The sequence below is a fragment of the Scleropages formosus genome, chromosome 9, assembly GCF_900964775.1.
Source record: "Scleropages formosus chromosome 9, fSclFor1.1, whole genome shotgun sequence".
Lineage (NCBI taxonomy): Eukaryota > Metazoa > Chordata > Actinopteri > Osteoglossiformes > Osteoglossidae > Scleropages > Scleropages formosus.
Genome location: NC_041814.1, coordinates 26,153,388 through 26,166,915, shown reverse-complemented (window position 1 = coordinate 26,166,915; position 13,528 = coordinate 26,153,388). Strand labels below are relative to the sequence as shown.

At 46.4% G+C, this 13,528-nt stretch overlaps 1 non-coding gene across 1 annotated transcript; it reads right to left on the bottom strand.

Annotated features, from left to right (window-relative positions):
* Positions 1-445: 445 nt before the first annotated feature.
* trnar-ccg (transfer RNA arginine (anticodon CCG)) lies at positions 446-518 on the bottom strand. Its single transcript has one exon. It is a non-coding gene; the product is annotated as a tRNA-Arg (tRNA).
* Between the last annotated feature and the right edge of the window lie 13,010 nt (positions 519-13,528).

Here is a 13,528-nt window from a genome sequence, read left to right as displayed (position 1 = left end):
TCTCAAGGCCAAATCCCATAACTGGACAGATAGTGCAGAGGTTTGACACTTGCCAATCAGCCCAGTGATGTTACCATGTATCTTCATTCAAAATGACTCCTAAATGGTCCATTTTGACAAACCGCTTGGCTAAACAGGATTGCGATGGCATGGAGTTGATCCCAGGAGATGCAGAGCGAGACACATCGTACCTGGACATGCCAGTTTGTTTCATCTTACACCAACTGAGAGTGACCACTTCACCTAAACCCTCTACCTTCAGTTCTTTCTGAGGAAGCTGGAACATCTACATGGAGTAAAGTCCTCTAACACAGAGGCAGCAACCCCACTCTACTTATATTTCTGTGAGCTGCTGATCCTGTTCTCTAAAGTGCCTTGGAGGCTAAGGGAGTCAGCAACAGTTTATGCATTCAATTCAAATGAATCAGAATAACAATCTCTGAGTTGACCCAGGTGGGACTCGAACCCACAATCCCCAGCTCCGGAGGCTGATGCCTTATCCATTAGGCCACTGGGCCTCACTGCTCTATTTCACTGCACCCATGTATGTAAACATGACATAGTCGTTACCGCTAGGCTTGTGCAGACCTGGAACTGATGAGCTCTTTTCAACAATAAGAGCAGGAAGTCACACAAGTGACACTTTTCGCTGACTGTCCCCATATACACACACGCTCATACAAACATAGCTGAGCTGCATTAAAACCGCAACGAGATCGGAGCTTGTTCTCCATCCGCTGGACTGAAGCCTCTCGCAGCTGCTGTGTGTGTTTTTGGGGGAACAGCAGCTGTCAAGTGTGTAAAGTGTGTGTTCACTTTACATGCCAATAGTGATGTGGAGATTTCATGGCATTATGGGATGGGATGTCTGCTTTGACACTTAAGGTGTGCTGGAAAAGCTTTGTGTGTCTTACCCTCTTCTCCTCCAGCCTCGGGGTGATCCCCATTGTTGTGGCACTGCAAGGAGCTCCAATCCCTGAACTGCAGAAACATCTCAGAACCATCTGTGCCTCTCTGGATGAGAAAAAAAAAAAAACTGTTCAGGATCGTTAGGCATGATCACAAAAGTGTGGATAACTGGCTTTGTCAAAACAACAGGCCGTTCTGGTCTGAGTCACTTAGCAGTTTAGTCATCACATCCAAAGTTCAAATCCCATCCAACAGCTCTTTCGATTTACACTTAATTTACAGCAACGTCCGCATATATTGCAGATTTAAGCTTCATAGTTCATTTGGAAAGACCTTCGTCTTCATCCTGTTTCCTCTGCACTTGTGGGCCTGACAGCCAAAATCTGCATAAACGTAGGAACGGATGTCGATGGTTTCCAGTCGCGGAATCTGCAGGTGGAAGAGGAAAGGGCTCTTATTCTTCTGACCCAAACACACCTATGCTAATGCCTGAGCATGCAAACACAATTAGGAACGTAAGTCTGTCCATAAGTCATTTTACCTGTAACCTGAAATTAGCTTTTACCTCGAAATCACAATCAGTAAAACTTAAAAAAAGATGGTTCTTAATTTTTTTCGAGGATTAGGGTTTGTAAAAATTCCAGATATAAGTGTAATAAATAAAATAACATGTATTCGTATTTATCTTATCATATGCAATGTTTGTCATCTAGTTATTGACCAATATTCAGCAACGCTAGAAAAAAGTTGTAAATACTATGGAAGTTCAGTTACATTTATTTAGCAGATGCTTTTCTCCAAAGCGACTTCCAGTGAACTCCATGTAGTGTTACCAGCCCACACACCTTATTCACCAAGGTGACTCACACTGCTAGATACACTACTTACACTGGGTCACTCATCCATACATCAGTGAAACAGACACACTCTCTCTGTCACTCACAAGTATGAGTGAACCTGAACAGCATCTCTTTGGACTGTGGGAGGAAACCAGAGCACCCAGAAGAAACCCACACAGACACAGGGAGAACATGCAAACTCCACACAGACTGAGCAGGGCTTGAACCCACATCCTCTCACACTATTCAGGCGCTGTGCCACCAGACCACCAGAACTGCAAGCTGTAAATATTGTGGAAGTTCAGTTAATTTGGTCCTGCAGTGTTATTCCACCGGGGAGGTGTGGTGGTGCAGTGGGTTGGACCAGGTCCTCCTCTCTGGTGGGTCTGGGGTTCGAGTCCTGCTTGAGGTGCCTTGCGATGGACTGGTGTCTCATCTGGGGTGTATCCCTTACGCCCCGAGTTGCCGGGCTAGGCTCTGGTTCTCCGTAACCCCGTATGGGACAAGCGGTTCAGGAAATGTGTGTGTTATTCTGTCTTGATGCCCTTTACTGATATCTACAGGCTGGGAATGGAAGAACAGGTAGCAAAGAAAAATTTTAGAAAACCGTCAAGTGATGTTTGATGTGATGCTCAAGTCCAGTATGGTTTTTCATCCCATTACCTTTATTTATTTAGCTGGCACTTTTCTCCAAAAGCAACTTACAATGTTAATCTTCCAACCATTATTTACCCATTTATACAGCTGGATTATTTTACTGGAGCAATTTAGGGTAAGGACCTCGCTCATGGGTACTACAGTCAGCAGTGGGATTTGAACTTGCAAGTCTAAGCACTGCGCTAACAGTTATAATTAAGTAATTGGTACACTACACATCGTTATGCTCATCATCGAGTCAGCAAATGTGGGATTCAAAGTGGTGCTTAACTCTGACACGGTCTTCGATTAGGCCATATGTACACAACAACCTGCACTGCATTCAGACTCCACATGGACACTGTCCCCAGAACCTAACGAGCTACTTATCTTTCAAACCGTAGCTTAGGGGGTACAGCTGCTATCTTTAGACCCAAGGATCCCAGATTTGAATTCCGTCTCCTACTATAATACACTTGAGTGAGGTACTTACCCTAAATTGGTCCAGAGAAAATTATCCACCTGTATAAACCTAGCAAATAACTTTAATTGAAAAGTATCAGCTAAACGAGTAAATATAAATGACATCTTCTTTCAGAGGCACATGTAGCAAGGCTGCCATGCCAGCCAAATAGACAAATATCAGAATGACAACATACTGCATTTAGTTATAGTATTTGTTATAAACAGGTGGCAAGGCGGCACAGCGAGTAGCACTGCTGTCTTACACAGCCTGGGTGGTGTGAGAGGACATGGATTTGGTCCCTGCTCAGTCTGTGTGGAGGTTGTATGTTGTCCCCATGTCTGTGTGGATTTCTTTCAGGTGCTCTGGTTTCCTCCCACACTCCAAAGACATGCTGTTCAGGTTCAGCCATAGTGTGTGAGTGACAGAGAGAGGTTGTGTGTGTGTTCCACTGAAGTATGGATGAGTGACCCAGTGTAAGTAGTGTATCTAGCAGTGTAAGTCACCACGGTGAATAAGGTGTGTGGGCTCATAACACTACATAGAGTTTATTGGAAGCTGCTTTGGAGAAAAGTGTCTGCTAAATAAATGTAATGATTTCTTCTCCTGAAGTGCCATAAAAAAGCATTAAGAAATGCTTATTTGTCATAAAGCGCCATAATCATTTTCATATTGTTGTAAATTATTTCTATTTGTAAAGCTTAGTGGGAAATCATTAAATGTGTTTTTTTTTTTTGTGTGTGTGTGTTTTTAAATGATAATTTTGCATCATGACAACTTCCTTCCTACAGAGATTTGCAACGACTGATTGTCACCAGCGTGTTGCCTTCTCCGTTCCTCAGCAGTCCGGTCGCCGCTCCGCCGTGTGCGGCTGCGGCAGAAGGTGTGCGCTCCCGCTCGGCCCCGCAGCGAGAGAGCTTTGAGTTTCTAGTGCAGAAAATCACGGAACCGGTGGAGACGGACTCTGGCGGGGGCAAGGAGGGGGATTAGGGGGTCGCAGGGGGACACCGAGAAGCAGAACCTGATGCGAGGAAGAGGAGGGAGAGCAGTGTTTGGAACACGCTGTGGGTTCAGTGAAGGAGAAGCAGCGCTTCGGGACAGCGTCCCCCAAGGCTGAGGACGGTGACACAGGCTGATAAGAGGGAGCCAGGCAGCCAGTCTGGGTGGGAGCCTGGGCTGTCAGACCTCTGTGTCTAAGCCTTTTATTTCACTGTGACAGCCAGTGCGAGCGAGGCCTCACCCTTTCAACGTGTCCCCGCGCTGACAGTTCTCTGCCGAGAACCTGGGAGGACTTCATTGAGACACTTAATTCAGAATAACCTCTGCATGTATTATCGCCTCTTCGGGAAAAGCCAGAGCCCCCCTCCCTCGCCTCCAAAAAAAGGGCACTTCATTAACATTCACACACCCGACTGTTGAATCAATATGTCCACATGGACAGATGTCAAGGGACTCCAGTCGCAGAACCCTTAGCCGAACCACAAACGGAGCACGGCAGTACCACAAACGGCTTCGTCGAGGGCAGTGTGGAAACTGCAAGGTCTTCATAGCATCTTTCATGTGTAACAGCTGCGGCTTTTCTTTGCATTTATTCATTTAACTGACACATTCCTCCAAAGGGACTTTCAATGATTTTGCCATTCATACGATCTCACTTTAGAGAAGGTACCTCACTCTAATACTGGCTGGCCTCCCTCGACTTTCTGGTGTAAAGTAAATTACTTTTCTTAGGATGCTATTTTTCTCCCCGACCAAAAACCGTGGTCATGTCTGCTTACGTCACCTACGGACACACCTCTTGGATGGATTTCAGGAAGATGGCCTTTGCTGATCATTTCCTTTCCAAACATCATACAATTCAGAGAATTTAATGGTCAGTTCTTGTTGGTAAGGCCCGTCGGTCTGATGCGGAGTCCTGTGGGTCAAGTAAATAGATCCCTCAAGATTGTTTTCTCCTCCAGATCTCCCCTTGGGGTTGAAGGCTGTGTGTCCACTGTCAGCATGATCGAATTGGTCCATGCGGTCGCTGGTTATCCTCTTCTTTTTCCTCCAGCTCCGAGACCCTTGATGACACAAACGCTTCCAACCATTTCAAGAGGACTCAAACTTCGCATCATGCATCATATTTCATATCATTGGCTGTGAGATCATTGCTTTCTTCCACTGTAGGTGGCATAGTTGTTAGAGCTGCCACTTTGCACTCCAAGCGACCAGGTTTGACTTCCAAGGTACTGAATTTCTTCCAGTAAAAATGGGTAAATAATTGTAAGATGCTTTGGAGAACAGCGTCAGCTAAATCAATAAAGATATTTGTAAAGGTTTCCAAAGCTTGATAGCACCAGTCTCGCCATTTTCTGCTGAGGGTTCTGCTTTGATTTGATCCTTCTCTTTGTTTCCCTGCCCGTCCACCGTGCTGTCTTCAAGTCTCCTCCAGCAGCGCGGTTCAAAAGCGTCCACGTTTTTCATGCCCTGCTTCTTCAAAGTCCAATTCCATAGGGAATTTCTCAAAGTACCACTGCTTGAACAATTCTGATCTTTGTTCTTCCGGATATGTAGGGACTTTTTTTTAGGGATTTTTCAATTGCTAGTGGTCACCAAACTATCAAAATTAACATTTCATCTCAGGATGGACAACAAGGTTGGTGATCCTCTAAATGAGAGGTCCTTAAACGTTTGTAGGCCAAACACCCCTTTGAGAGTATGATGATAACTAAGGACTACATCTTACAATACACACACACGCTGAAGCCACTTGTCCCAAGCGGGGTCGCAGCAAGCCGGAACCTAACCCGGCAACACAGGGCGAAAGGTGGAGGGGGAGGGGGACACACTCAGGACAGGATGCCAGTCCATCTCAGGGCATCCCAACCAGGACTCAAACCCCAGACCCACCAGGGAGCAGGACCCAGTCCAACCCCCTGTGCCACTGCACCCCCTTACAGTAAGGAAAGTCATAGGAATTGATCCTGACAGGGTGATGCAATATCTACAGTCAATTGTAAAAGAAGTTACCATAGTCTGGTCTGTGTCAAATAAATATGCAGGCTATGTACAGCGTTTTTTACCTTGGTGAATGAGGTGTGTGGGTTGATAACACTACATAGACTTCACTGGAAGTCACGTTGGAGAAAAGCATCTGCTCAATAAATAAATATAAATGTAAATGTTAATGTGTACAAAACCCAAACAATATTACATGGTACCAGGAGTATAAAATACAGTAAAAGCGAGGCAGAGTGTATTAAAGTAGTACTGGTAACCATGGACAGGAAGAAGCCCCCAGAATTGTTAAAATTCCCGGGGAACTTGGACAGCAAATTCAGGAAAACAAATTACAGTGAAAACCCACCATAATGAGGGGTCCCCAAAATTCAGCTGCGTAAAAGGCAGGGTCACATAATCGGGAGGTTCATGAAAAGCAGTATTTTTCAGTCTGTCTTTGGTTGGCGTGTGAAAAAACTGCAGAATGATCGCATTTGTTTGACTGAATCTTTAGGCTTCTAGGAAATAGATTGATTAGTATAAACAGAGCATTCATGTGATGAATGTAATGCTAAAGACGCTGCTATCGCCGGGTTTTGCTCCAGTCAGCGAATTAGTCTGCTGCTTATGGAAAAATACGCGCAGAATGTAAATGAAAAAATAGCTTTGCAGAAGCGTGATTTCCAAAGACGTGCACTTGACAGGAAGCCTGTGAAGAGGACTTGCGACGGGTCAGGAGATGGAGGCCAAAGGTTAGGGATGGACCTTCCTGCTGGATCCAGTTACTCTTGTTTCTCTTTCACGGCCTCATGTCATTTCGGCACTACAGAGAAATGTGACAATGAAGAGTAAACATAAACCCAGATTTGACAAGACGGAATAACTGAGCTTTGCTCTCCGCACACCGATGTGTCGCACATCGATCGAATTATTAAACCTCTTTAGATGCAACTTTCGCACGACTGAAGTCTCAGCCCTAAACCCAAGGTTATTCAGCAGCCGTTTCTTGGATGGTGGGACGGGAGGGCTTTTCCAAGGTACCGGGTTGGTCTTCATGACCACTTAAACCCCTACGTTGACGACAAACAACACTAGTGTCCTCATCGAACCCCTCACCCTTGGGTACCAATCAGCAGACTGCCATAGCAGCAGTGCCAGGGTAGGTGATCAGACAGCAGGTGGTGGAGCAGCAGGTGTTGCTTGGGACCAAATTCTCCAAATTCTCAGATCCTCAACTTTGAGCATGAACCAGCAGGCACCGCTTTGAGATGTGTGAAAGCAGCTGAGCTTTCCGCCAAATTGCTGAAACGCACTGTTTTGCTCACCCACTCAGGGCCGGTGGCCGCGGTCGCCCCGGTCACCAGTTTGTTGGTGTGTTTGTTCATTTCTGTGCAAGACCTCTGCTGAATCCCATCAGGACATTGCTGGAAAGATGGCTTCTCGCCTTGGCCGTGGGATCTGAGCTGTGGGAGTGCACGGCAGCATTGTACATCCATGCAAAACATTTGTGACTTCAGGGAATTTATAAAAGAAAAGAACATTCATTATAGTTTAAAAGCAGACTCACCTGTGGAAGAAGACATCAAGCATCGTGTGCTGATTAAAAGAGATGTATAGATCCATCCATCCATCCGTACAGCTATCCATCCATTATACTGTAAATAATTGGTTGTCCAGTGCAGGGTTGCGGTGATCCAGAGTCTATCCTGGAAGCACTGAATGTGAAGCAGGATACACCCTGGACAAGGACACCAGTCTATCACAGAGCAATCACACACACTCATTCACTCCCAGGTCTTCACACGCTCGGGCAATTTAGAGTTTCCAGTTTAACTGAAAAACGTCTCCGGATTGTGGGGGAAAACCAGAGCACCCAGCGGCAACCGGTGAAAAACATGGGGAAACCATAAACACTGAAAGGGATTTTAACCCAAGTCCAGACGTACAGCCCAGGTGGGGCGAGGCGCTGCTCCGTTACCCCCTGCGCCACCTTGAAGCCCTCAGATGAATGCAGTGTTTCTGTAGCTGTATTTCTAAATGCCACCAAGGGCCTGTGGAGCCAGAGGGCAGAGTGGGGCCAAGAGCTGTAAAATAAGCTGCGATTTGCTTGCGGTTATTCCGACGGCCGCAGGCGCCGGGTTCTGCTTCGCACGCTTATTTTTGGAGGCGCGCCATGTCCCGTGCTCACCCAATTGCAATGCGAGGAGCCGTGTGGCACTCCGTTTCCCTCAGACAAGCCTGAAGCCGCCACTCTGCGAATCCAGGCGCCGCCAACAGCTGCTCTGGGAACAGATATCAGTCATCCATCATACGGGCCGTGTTAATTGCAGGGAATTTTCACGGGCGCACAGCGCTTCGGCACAACTCGTATTCCCACAGTGCGGGAATTTTTTAAATTATTGTCATCGCTTAGATTTTTCTTTTTTTGTTCCTCATCATCGATCCTGTGTCTGTAAGTCCAAGTACTGGGATGCAGTGATTCCTACGTTTGACTTCCTGTTTCTGTAACGTGCGGTCATTTGATCGAGCGATGGCTGCAGAGGACGAGTGTCGTGGTCTCAAGGTACCAGCGCTCCCAAGCAGGACCCCTCACCCTGGGACCGTGTGACTGGTTTGCAGCCCCTCCCACTTGTCTCCCTGCCTCCCTGCGCTCCTCGCGATGCATTTTTCATGTGTGGCGTCGTGTCAGCTGGTTAATGAAGACAGATGCTGTCAGCTCTCTGCATCAACCCCTCCCCCACCCACCGGTCCCCCAGCCACTCATGGGACTTGAGCTCATGCATAACCCGGGAGCAGGATGGGTTGAGTTGTGCGGATGCGCAGAACTGTCACCCCTCGTACCCTGAGTCCTCCTCCCAACCTGTGTTTTTTACACCCCTCCCACCCCCTTCCATCAGGGATCCTGAACGTCCTTCCAGCAATCGCTTCCTTTTGAAGTACCCCACCATTTGCCATTTTCCCATCCTCAGAGGGGGGTGGAATCAGCCTGCTTACTTCTCTTACAGATAACACTTCCCGCCGTCAAATTTATCTTCTGCAGTTTCTTTCCATCTCGCGCTGCATTTACCATTCAGAGTCTGTCGCTCCTCTGGCCACTCAGAGATAGCATCTCCAAGCGGAGCGCCGCGGTGCCGTCCGGGGTCACCGGCGCCTCAACAGCTTGAGCGGCACTCTAGAGTACCCCACAAACCGCTGGGTACCACGGGTCACTAGCAGTACCCACGATTGACATGTTTTTCTTCGGGGGCGTCCACGTCAGGGAAGCTGCATACCTGGGTGGACTTAAGACACTGAAACTGTGTCAGTAACAAAAAAGCACGAAATACAACCTGAAAGAGCATGACACATAGAACGGGGCACAAGCAAAACCCGATGTTTCTGGGATATGGCCGTGACGTAGTCTGGAATTGTTCCTTTTCTAATGAAGATCCCCGATGCTGGATTTGGGTAAACAAAGAGACCTTTCTAAGTCGCGCCGTTGTTTATGTCACACAGTCTAGGATCTGCGAGCGTTTCGGATGAGTCAGGCGACCTACGGAGCAGAGTGAGTGGGAGCTGTGGAACCTGTGTTGGATGTGTTGAATCTCACACTGCTCTGTGCGAGGGATAGTCATCTTGAGTAAATTTCATTTTATTTTATTTGATTTTGTTTCATTTTATTGACTGTGTAAGCAGGCCACAGTCTGGAGTTCTGTAAATCATGCTTCGTGCATACGTTACCAGTGAAACATTTGAGTCCACTTTTTTTTGTTCACCAGGCATTCGGTGAACTAGGTGGCGCAGAAAATTAGGCGCCATGTCTTCCCAGTTCCTTTCTAGAGAGGTAGGACTCTTGTGTGCTGCTTTTCCTCCACTCCTCTCTCCAGTTCCTCACACATGGTGACCCGCATGTACTCAAACTTTTGATTAGTTACCGTACGCCCGAATTATTTGCTCAGAAAAAAGCTGCCCGCATTATTCTATTCATACATTTGATATTTATTGATTTCAAGCATCATTTCAGCAGGATCCTATGAACATTTAAATCGACAGGTTTGTTTAATATCTGTACGTGTCCTCACACAGATTTCATATGAAAGAATCGGGAATACCACGGTTTCTTAATTTTTCTTTTAGAAATGCCTTATCGTGGCCATTTTTTCAGCACTGTGGTTACTGTACTTTTCTTTCTTTCTTTTTTCCCTTTTCCTTCAGAGAAACTCATCTTCTAGAGAGATCTGTTGCATGTTTATACAATAGAGTGATTTATTTGAAGTTCAGCCAAGGTGCTTCTCACAAGAGGATCACCAGGAGGTTCACCAGCTGCACTTTGAGTGGGAAAGACTACTGTTTGACCATGATCGTGCTGAACGCGATGCTCTAGAAGTTACAGCTGCCTTGTGGATGTTGAACACTGATTGGAAGCAGCGGATTGATAGACTGCATGTTTATTTAATTTCTTTTATTTTGTTATTTTAAATTGCCGTTTATATTGTGTCCGTTTGTGAGATAAAGACGATAACATGTGTGGAACAGTGGCCAAGGACAGCTGGGTTTCCACGTAAATAAGGTTTTTATTGACACAGCAAAATTAAAAAAAAAAAGGGGGACGTGGCCCCTTTAAGGCAAAACTGAAGAATAACTCATCTGGGCACCAAACCCAACAATAGTAAGGACCATCAACAAATGCTGTCATTATTTCACCACCTGTGGACTCAAAGAAACTGGAGTTGAATCGCATTTCCTGCTGTAGTGCCCTTGATCGAGGCACTTACCTTGAACTCACACAGTAATAGTTACCGAGGTGAATGAATGTGTAAATCACTGTAGGTAGCTCAACATTGTAATGTACTTTGGAGGAAAGTACCTGAATGAAAGTAAGGCATGATTATGAATGACCACCTGTTAATTCACTGATGGAAGATGTATTGTGCTCTTGATGTCTACGATTAATCTCTGACTTTCTTTTTCAAAGATGACCCATCTATGAGTGCAAAAGGATCAGTAGAGATCCAGACAATGGACCATTATAGCAGAGAAATGCTGAGTCTGATTCAGCACGAGAGCAGAATGTAGCGTGGTGGTGAGTGCTGCTATCCTGCAATCTGAAGGTCCCATCTTCAAATCCTGCTCCTGCTGTAATTCCCCTGATCAAGGTTCTTACCCTGAACTGACAGAGTAAGAACACCCAGCTTCATAAATGGGTGAATGAGTATAAGGTTGATAATTTTCACGTCCACACCCGCATCACCATCGTCAGCACCTGACACAGATCAAGCACCAGACATCAATCTGTACACGCACCCTTAAAAGACCCTCCTCCACTCCCACTCCCTTGCGGAATCTTGCTGAGACAACCATCCCGTCTGCGCTATGTCCTGTTCTTCCTCGTCCCTTGCTTCCTGTATCCGTTCTCCGGCTTTCGACCCTTCGCATCATCCCCTGACCACATCCATGGATCCTCGCTCTCACTCTGACCGCCGATCAACCGTCGCCTGTCCTCGACAACGAGAACTCGCCTGACCCCTTGGTTCCTGACGAACGATCCTGCACTTGGGTCCAGCCGCCCCAGCAACCTCGGTTCCGCGTGACAATAATCACGTGACATCTTCTGCAACCTCGGATTCCTAAATCAGGTAAATGAGGGATTTTAGCACTAAAGGGACACAATATTTCACTCTAAGTCAGCCTCATTTTTACGGAAGCCACAGACAAAATATTTAAACTGTATTTCACCCAAAGAAGAAAGTGTTATCCTACAAATACCTTACAAAAGTACAAAATGTACCTGCAGTGATGTACCAACAGTGGGCGTAGCAGTTACATTTCTGGCCTTGTGACTTGTTTCCAGTTTGCTCTTCCAAGAGGACAACTACTGAAATGTTAAGCGAGCTACAAAGCCTCCGCCTCACATTCAAAGCACACTGTTCTAAGCTACCCTCTGCACAGAAGCATCTGCTGGGCATAATAAATAATGTAATGTCATAAATAATGTACACAAAAAATAAACAATTGTTTACTCAAGCAATTACCCACAAAGGAGAATCTAAAATTACCAGTTGCTGTCCTCAGCTGCTTTGGGCCTGAGAGAAACGCATTAGCAGGGAATTCGGTGACGAGGCTGGTCAGTGTTGGCTCGATGAGATATAGGTGGTTAGGGCACATCGGCACCAGTAGTTTTTTGTTGACGGGTCACGGTCGGAGACGCGAGGCAGCAACGTCTCAGCACAGAGCTCCCTAAACGGATATATTCGCGGTCGGGTCTTAATTAAAACCGAGCCGCGGACAACGAGAAGTTCGTAAAAGGGCCTCATGCATGCATATTAAATCAGACAAGGACATGATCCCATCTCCCCCGGACTCCTGCCAGAGAACCAAGCAGCTATAAAACCGATCCTCGGTGGACCAAGGGACTAATAAAACTTTAAGATGGGTCAGAGAGCAAAAGGTACAAGTGTTTCTTGTGTAAGATTAAACAATGCATATTACATTTTATTATGGCCACCGTGCTTCGCTCAAATACGACTGGGCGAAGGCTGAGCGGAGATCTGATGGCTGCTGTCAAGTACACTTTTTGGGAAAGATCCTGGAAAATCGAGGCTCAGACAGAAGCGTTATGTTGTATATTGTGGACAAACTCAAAGAGAGGATGTGTGGAGCCTCAGTGGGACAAGTGACACATTCTTCAAATGTCCATATTATACCTGTACTTGAACAACACATGGTGCCAGTAGCAAGGAAACAGTAAAAGGTTAAATTGGCAGGTCAGTCTGCAGAGATGTGTGTGTGTGAACAACAAACTGAATTGGATTGTAGTCAATAACTGTGGTTGAGGTGATGCACGCACACACAGTCTGAAGGCACTTGGCCCATGCGGGGTTGCGGCGAGCCGGAGCCTAACCCAGCAACACAGGGCGCAAGACTGGGGGTGGAGGGGACACATCCAAGACAGGTCGTCACTCTGTCGCAAGGCACCTCAAGCGGGACTTGAACCCCAGACCCGCCAGAGAACTGGCGCAGGCCAAACCTGAAGCACCACCACAGCACCAACACACCCCCCTTGAGGTGATGCATAATAGAGTGAAGGTACCAGGATTATATTGCATTTACTCCTGGGTTGTGTGTTTGGATATGGGTTCAAATGTAGTTCAGCCTGTGGAGACAGCATGTTCTTCCTGTGTTCACATGGCTTTCATTCCACAATCTAAAGATGTGTCTCAGGTGGGCTGGTGACTTTAAATTGCCCAATTGTATGTATATGTATGTGTGTGCTGTGGTCTCCCTCTCAAAATAATACATCTTCTACAAAGTATTTGCTTCTTACTAAATGATGTGATATATTTTTAAGTCATATGATCACACACACACACACACACTGGCTGAAGCCACTTGTCCCAGGCAGGGTCACGGCAAGCCAGAGTCTAATCTGGCAACACAGGGCATAAGGCTGGAGGGGGAGGGAGCGCACCCAGGACGGTATGTCAGTCCGTCGCAAGGCAACCCAAGCAGGATTCGAACCTCAGACCGATGGAAAAGCTGGCCCTGGTCAAACCCGCTGCACTACCCCGCCCCCCTTGCATTGTCATCATCATCATCATCCTTCTTCTTCTTCTTCTTCTTCTTCTTCTTCTTCTTATTATTATTATTATTATTATTATTATTATTATTGTTATGTATCTGACACCTTTATACAAGATTGTGTACATTGTTAGGCCTGTAA